Genomic DNA, 8,273 nt, shown 5'->3' on the forward strand with positions numbered 1-8,273 from the left:
TTCTATGTATGCTGGAGGGGGAAAGGAAAAGGGAATCTCCCACTTCCTCTCTGCTTGCCCTCCCATCCCAGAGATACACCAGAGCAAAGCATCCTTCCCCACTGTGCTGTGTGGGTTCCAGTTGCCCAGAGGCAGTGAAATGAAAGGGGATCTGTTGTCCCACCACAACCTCTGTGTCCCTTCATCTGAGATCCAGGTGGCAGAAGACCCTGGGCAGAGCCTTGGCCCTCCCCCAGTGCCTTCTTCTGACCTGTCCCCTGTGCCTTCCAGACCCTTTCCCTGAGCTGTTTCTCACTGTCACTTCATATACTGCACACCCCTGGTAGAGGAGGCCTGCATGGGGTTCGTCTCTGCCCTCCTGCTGCCTCTAGGTCATCACTGCTCCACCTTTGTGCAGGCTCCCTCCCTTAGAAGCCCTACCCCTGCCTCTGCTCCTTCTAACTCACTATCATGTCAAATACCTCCTGACATGCTCCTAGGAGGTCTCAGGTCTCTGGGAGGACCCAGAGCCAGCCATAGTGCCCTAGCCTCCTGAGCCCTTGGAGCATCACCTCCTTACTGTCTGAAGCCAGCCCTCCTGTCTTCCTTGATGTGCTCCAGAGCTCTCCAGCTCCACAGGTGGTACATGTGCTCTCCCTCCACACTGAGTGCCAAGCTCCTGCTGATCTTCCGGCTGCCAGTCCCTCCTGCCCCCCTCCATCTTCCTGGGGCACCTTCCTGTCACTGCCATGGTAATCTGTGTAAGATGTCTCCTCTAGAGCAGTGGGGGAGGGGGCTGCTTACCCGGTATGGGGCTGCTGGGCATAGCTCAAGACATTAAATCTCCACTGTGCAGCATGGATCCTGATAATTGAATGACCTCTGATCTCAGTGAGGCCGTCACACTTCCATGTGTCCTTGCCCATATCGTCATGTCCTTCTGTTTCTTGGGACTCTACTCATCCCCCAACCCCTTGTGTTCAGTGGATGATGCTGCCTCCTTCTTTGCTGTATTAATAGAGAGGACAAGGAGCTCTCTGTCACCTTCTGGCCCCTTCACGTCCCACTTCTCCATGATCACACTCAGCGTTATCCCTGCACCCTTCTGGGAAAACAAGACTCCCTATCTCCATGCAAGGGCACATTTTCTTGTACCTTGGTCCTAGCTGCCTGAGGCTTGAAAGTATGTACTTAACATCCACTCCACACCCTCACCTCCACCCGCACTATGAGCTCCAGAAAATCAGGCATTGATTTTTTTTTTTATTCAAGGCTTATTCTTACTCAGGAATTTCTTATTCAGATGCTCAGGTTGCCTTCAACAAATGTTTGTTCCATGAGTGAGTACTATTGACTCTCAAATCTATATTCTATTTTTCTTGTTGGCTCATATACTATTTGACATCTCTGGGATATGCTGCAAGCAATACAGACCCAAACTGATTCCAAAAGAAGCCATTGTCTTTTCTTTCTTTCTTTCTTTCTTTCTTTCTTTCTTTCTTTCTTTCTTTCTTTCTGTTTTTTTAATTTTTTTGAAATTCATTTTTGAGAGACAGAGAGAGACAGTATGAGCAGGGGAGGGGCAGAGAGAGAAGGAGACACAGATTGTGAAAGCGGTTTCTGGATCCTGAGTTGTCAGCACAGAGCCTGATGCAGGGCTCGAACCCATGAACCGTGAGATCATGACCTGAGCTGAAGTTGGACACTTAAGTGACTGAGCCACCCAGGTGCCCTCATTGTCTTCTTTCTGAAATTGGTATTTGTCCAGTATCCCCATCGTCCATTGTCCCATCTAGAAATTGGGAGTTATTATTAACTCTTTCTTGACCAAATGAGCATTCTCCCACATAATTCCATTTCATGTCCACTCTGTTTCCTCTCCTAGGACTCAGTAATGGGGTCCAGGCAGTACTAGTCTGCCTGATGAGGGTTTGCAGACCCCTGGTTTGTGGAACCAAGACAGGGTACCAGTGATTCTGTTTAGGCCATGAGGCCTTGGGAAAAGCCAGGGTCAGATCTCAGGTTGTGTTGACAGATAGGTAAAGATGGCAGGTAGATCCCGCCTCCATCATGGTGTCCAGATCTCCTCAGTGCCAGCAATAATCTGGCAAGCAAAAGTTCCAAGCTTCCTCCATAATTTATAGTGGAAGCATAATCTATTCTAGATACTTCTACAAAGTAATAAACAACAATTCCACCAATTAACAGGAAATAATGACCATCAAGATATTACAAAAGAACGTACCATGTTCAAATAATATATCAAGAGTGGAAGTAATGTAGTATTAGGGCAGAGGAGTCTCCCCCACTCATCTACAATACCAAGTCTTTCTTGACTTATGATAGGGTTATGTCCTTATAAAGCCGTTGTAAGTTGAAATGTTGTTAAGTTGAAGATGCATTTAAGACACCTAACCTACCAAACATCATAGCTTTACCTTGCCCACCTTAAATGTGCTCAGAACACTTACATTAATCTACAGTTGGGCAAAATGTCCTAATGCAAATTCTATTTTATCATTAAGTGCTGAATATCTTGTGTACTTTATTAAATACTGTGCTGAAAGTGAAAACCAGGATGGTTGTATGGGCAGAATGTATGCAGGTTGTTTGCTCTTGTGACCCATGGCTGACTGGGAACAGCTGCTCACCGTTGCTGCCCAGCATCAGGAAAGGATAGTCCCAAATGATGCTAGCCCAGGAAAAGATCAAAATTCAAAATTCGAAGCACAGTTTCTCCTGAATTTGTATTGCTTTTGCACCATCCTAAGGTAAAAAAAAAATTGTAAGTTGAACCATCGTAACTTGGGGACCTTCTGTACTTAGTAGTGAAGAATGTCCAATGCTCTAAGGCAGACAAACAAATAAACTCATGCTCCCAAAACCTAAATCCAATATGAGGAGCAGTTGGCAAGAAAATCTCAGACTCCAGTCCTAGACCATTATCATAAGGAACTTTAGAAATATGAAAAATAATATATTTCTGACAAAATTGGTAAGCTCAATTTCCAAATTTAGTCAAGATCAAATAAAGCCAAGATAAAATAAAGCCACTAATAGCACCATTAATCAAGTTCCAGAAAATCAAGGGGATTTGGGGAACTGGGACTCTCAGGCTTCAGAGAATTCATGCATGACTCCAAGGGAAAAGGTGGTAAATAAATGATTGGTGTTGATAGTGTCTCAAGGCAAAGGCATCTGCTTTTATTTTTTCAGGATTTTTATTGTTGCTCTTTGGTCCGAGGCTTTGCACTAAAGCCCATTTTATGTCTGAGTTGAGAAGACAGCGAATCAAGGAATCCTGCTCCAGCCTGCTCCATCTTATTTCTAGGGAAGCATTCCTATACTCCCCAAGGAGGGCACTGCACCCAGAATCTAAGACATGGAGCTCTTTTTGCAGCTTGGCTTCCCCAACGTCCAAGCAGGAGATGAAGGGGATGGGAACTTTCAAAGGTTTCTAGATCATCTGCAAGTGACTTTGATTTGGCAGAGCTGGGAGACCACTGCCCGAGGCCACGCACCCCTGACTCAAGTCTCAACTCAACCCTTGGTGCCAGTTCCAATCACAGGGGCACAGGGCTGCAAGGGGTGATGGCTGCCAAGGGTAGTGGGGAGGCAATAAGGATGTGGGTTATATAAATCTTGCCAGTGAGAGGCTTTGGACAGTAATGTAGGCCTCTGTGATTCTTCCTTTGGGCAGTTCTCTGCCTTTATAGCCACATCTCTCTTGGCAAGGGAGTGGGGGTGCCTTTTACTTTGGAACTAGACCACTTTTCTCTACTGCCTACTCCCTCTGTTTCTGCTATATGCTTATTAGTAACCTCGTAAAACAACACAGCCCGAAGGACTTAAGTATAGTTTGAGCTCAGACTTGTCCTTCCGGTCGTGGTTGAATGCCACCATCTCTGAGCTACCTTCATGGCCTACTTAAGCCAGGTTAGGCACTCTGGCAGTGAGCTGGGTCAGCATTACGTACCAACCCTTCTGTAAGATTTTGCATGTCAACCTCGCAATCACTTGTTGAGTTGTTTATCTCCCCTACCAAACCACAGGCCCTGTGAGATCAGTGATCCACTTCTAGACACATAACCATGGGTGGGGCCTTAGATCACAGTCCCTCAGGCCAGGTCAGGCTACTTGGAGTAGTACTACTCACATGGGGCCCAGGGAGCTCCCTTGGCCACATGATTATAGAGAACTTTAGGATCGACAGCTGGTCAATGGCACAGGGTAGTCAAGTTCCTGTGACCCTGGGGTGGGGTGGGGGGCGGGGGAGAGTTCAGTTTTTGTCCTTGGCCTCTGGGGATGCCCTGAGTTGAAGGGGCTCATCGTGGTAGAGAAGAATTCTGAGCTGCACCTGGATCGGAGGCTGACTGGAGCAAGGCTGAATAGTGCTTCTCATTATCTCATGATCCATCACTAAAGTACAGTTCAAGGTTGCTCAAGATGGGGATTTACCTCTGCTCTGTTTCACTGATTTATTTGCCTATCTTTATTACAATACCATACTGTCTTAATATTATTCAAAGTTGTTTTGGATGTTCTAGGACTGAATTTTGTATTTATGTCTGAATTTTTAAAAAGATTTTAATGCTTTTTTTTTTTTTTTTGAAAGAAAGAAAGAGACAGAGCATGAGCAGGCAAGGGGCTGAGAGAGCAGGAGACACAGGATCTGAAACAAGCTCCAGGCTCCGAGCTGTCAGCACAGAGCCCAACGTGGGGTCAAACTTGCAAATCACAAGATCATGACCTGAGCCGAAGTTGGATGCTTAACCAACTGAGCCACCCAGTCACCCCCTACATCTGAATTTTATAATCAGTTTGTTCATATGTAAAAAAAATTCTGTTTCTCCACATCCTCTCTCTCCCAAAGCATAAGAGACTCTTAAAAACAGAACAAACTGAGGGTTGATGGGGGGTGGGAGGGAGGGGAGGGTGGGTGATGGGTATTGAGGAGGACACCTTTTGGGATGAGCACTGGGTGTTGTATGGAAACCAATTTGACAATAAATTTAATATATTGAAAAAAAATAATAAAATAAAAAATAAAAAAAAATTCTGTTGGGATTTTGATTGGGATTATGTCAAATCTGTAGATCAATTTGGAGAGAATTGACGTCTTGACAATATTGGGCCTTCTGATCCATGGACATGACATATGTCTCCTTTAATTTCTCTCAGCAGTGTTTCATAATTTCCAAATCTTCTTGTCAGATTTATCCCTAAGTGTTTCACATTTTCTGATGCTGTAAGTGGCATTTCTTAAAAATTCAATTTATGATTTTTTATTCCTAGTATATAGGAATACAATTGGTTTTTTTTTTCTTTTTTTGGCACGTCAATCTTGTGAACTGCAAACTTGTTAAACTACTTTTTTGTTCTAGTAATTAAAAAAATTCCATTGGATTTTCTATATAGATGACCATGTTTATCTGTGACTAGAGATAGTTTTACTTTTTCCTTTCCAAGTATTCTTTCTTTTTCTTGCCTTATTGCACTGATTCGAACCTCCAGTGCAATGCTGATTGAAGTGGTGAGTAGACATCTAGGAAATGTTTTCAGTTGTTCACCACTGAGTATGATTTTTGGTAGGATTTTGTGGATGCCCTTTAATGGGTGGAAGAAGCTCTCTTTGTTTTCATATGTTTCTGAGCATTTTTTTTTCTTTTTCGTCAGGAATGGATGGTGAATTTTTTTCAAATGACTTTTCTGCATCTATTGAAATGAACATACATTTTTCTGTTTTAGTTTGTTAACATGGAGGTTACATTGGTTGTGTTTTGAATGCTATACCAATCTTGCAATCCTTGGACAAACCCCACTTGGTCATGATGTATTCTTTTTTTTACTGGATTCTATTTACTGAAAATTTGCAAAGAATTTTTACATCCTTATTCTCAGGTGATATCAATCTACAGTTTTATTGTCTTGTAATATCTTTTTCTGGTTTTGGTATTATAATAATGCTGGATTTATACAATCAGTGGGGAAGTATTCCCTCCTTTTCAGTTTTCTGGAATAGTTTGTGTACAATTGTCATTATTTCTTTCTTAAATGTTTGGTAGAATTAATTATTGAGTCCATCTAGGTCTGGAGTTTTCTCTGTGGAAAAATTTTAACTACAATTATGTTTCTTTATAGATATAAGGATAAATAGAAATTACCTTTTTTGTGTGAGTGAGTTTTTGGTAGTTTGCATTTTCAAGAAATTTGTCCATTTCATTAGGTGAAACCTAAATTTTCAAATCTATTGACATAAATATTTTTATAATTATATTCATTTCCTTAGGATTTCTGTAACAAGTTACCATTTCTTGAAACAACAGAAATTTATTGTCTCACAGTTCTAGAGGCTAGATGTCCAAGATCAAGGTGTTGGGAGGCTTGGTTCCTTCTAGAGTCTCTGAAGGAAAATCTGTTCCATGCCTCTCTCCTAGCTTCTGGTGATTGCTAGCATTTCTTGGTGTTTCTTGGCTTATAGGTTCTTTACTACCATCTTTTCCTTCATCTCCACATGATGCTCTCCCTGTGTGTTCCTCTGTGTCAAATTTCCATCTTCCTATAAGGTTACCAGTCATTGGATTTAGGGCCTAACCCAATTTAGTATGACCTTACCTTAACATGATCACATGTCAAGACCTTATTTCTAGAAAGGCCACATTGACAGGTTTTAGATAGACATGAATTTTTGGGGGGAGCGCTATTCAACTAGCACAATAATTTTTCATTATTCTTTTAATATCTGTAGAATCTACAGAAATATCAATTCTCTCATTCAAGATTTTGATAATATGTGACTTCTCTTTCTCTCTCTCTTTTTTTCTGATGTCTGGTTAGAGGTTTAACAAAATTAGTAAACTTTTCAAGGAACAGGTTTTGCTTTCACCAATTTATTTCTATTGTTTCACTGATTTCTGTTTTTCTATTTCTATTGTTTCCTTTCTTCTACTTCCTTTAGGTTTAATTTTCTCTTATTTTCTAGTTTCTGAAGGTAGAAGCTGAGATAATTGATTTGAGACCTAAATATAGGTGTTTAGTTCTTTTATTTTCTCTAAGTACTTCTTTAGTGGCATCCTGCAAATTTCAATGTGTTGTGCTTTCATTATCATTCAGTTAAAAAATAGGGGCGCCTGGGTGGCTCAGTTAGTTAAGTGGCCAACTCTTGATTTCTGCTCAGGTCATGATCTCACAGTTCATGAATTCATGGTCCACATCAGTCTCTGTACTGACAGTGGAGACTGCTTGGGATTCTCCCTCTCTGTCTGCCGCTCCCTGGCTTGCTTGCCCTCTCTCTCTCAAAAATAAATAAACATTAAAAAATATTTTTTAGGGTTAAAAATCCCGTTTTATTTATTTATTTATTTATTTATTTATTTATTTATTTATTTATATTTAACTATGTTTGACATATAACATTAGTTTCAGGTATACAACATAATGATTTGATAGTTGTCTATATTATGAAATAACCACCACAATAAGTCTCATTAACATCTGTCACCATACATAGTTACAACTTTTTTTCTTGTGGTGAGAACTTTTAATATCTACTCTTAGCAACTTCCAAATACATAATACGCAATATTATTAACTATAGTCACCATGCTGTACATTATATCCCCATTACTATTTATTTTATAATTGGAAGTTTCTACCTTTTTCTCCCATTCACTCACTTCACCCACTGCCCCACCTCCCACCTCTGGTAACCACCAATCTATTCTTTGCATCTGTGAACTTCTCTGTCCTTCCTTCCTTTCTTCCTTCCTTCCTCGTCCTTTCTCTCACCCTTTCTCTTTCTTTCTTTCTCTTCACATATAAGAGATCATATGGAATTTGTTTTTCTCTGCCTGACTTATTTTACTTAGCATAATGCCCTCAGGGTCCATCTGTATTGTCACAAATGACAAGATTTCTTTTTTTTGAAATATATGTTATATTTTCTTTTCCATTCATCCATCAATGGACACTTAGATTGCTTCCTATCTTGGCCACTGCAACAATGCTGCAATGGACATGGGAGTGCATATGTCTTTACCAGTTGTATTTTTGTTTTCTTTGGATAAATATCCAGAAGTGGGATTGCTAGCTCATATGATAGTTCTATTCTTAATTTTTTGAGCAAACCCCATACTGTGTTCCATAGTGGCTGCACCAATTTACATTCCCACCAACAGTGCACAAAGGTTTCCTCTTTTTCACATCCTCACCAACACTTACTTCTTTGTCTTGTTGATAATAGTCATTCCATCAGGTGTGAGGTAATATCTCATTGTGGCTTTTATTTGAATTTC

Source organism: Panthera pardus, unplaced genomic scaffold, assembly GCF_024362965.1.
Source record: "Panthera pardus isolate Hobbes unplaced genomic scaffold, ASM2436296v1 HiC_scaffold_10, whole genome shotgun sequence".
Taxonomy (NCBI): domain Eukaryota; kingdom Metazoa; phylum Chordata; class Mammalia; order Carnivora; family Felidae; genus Panthera; species Panthera pardus.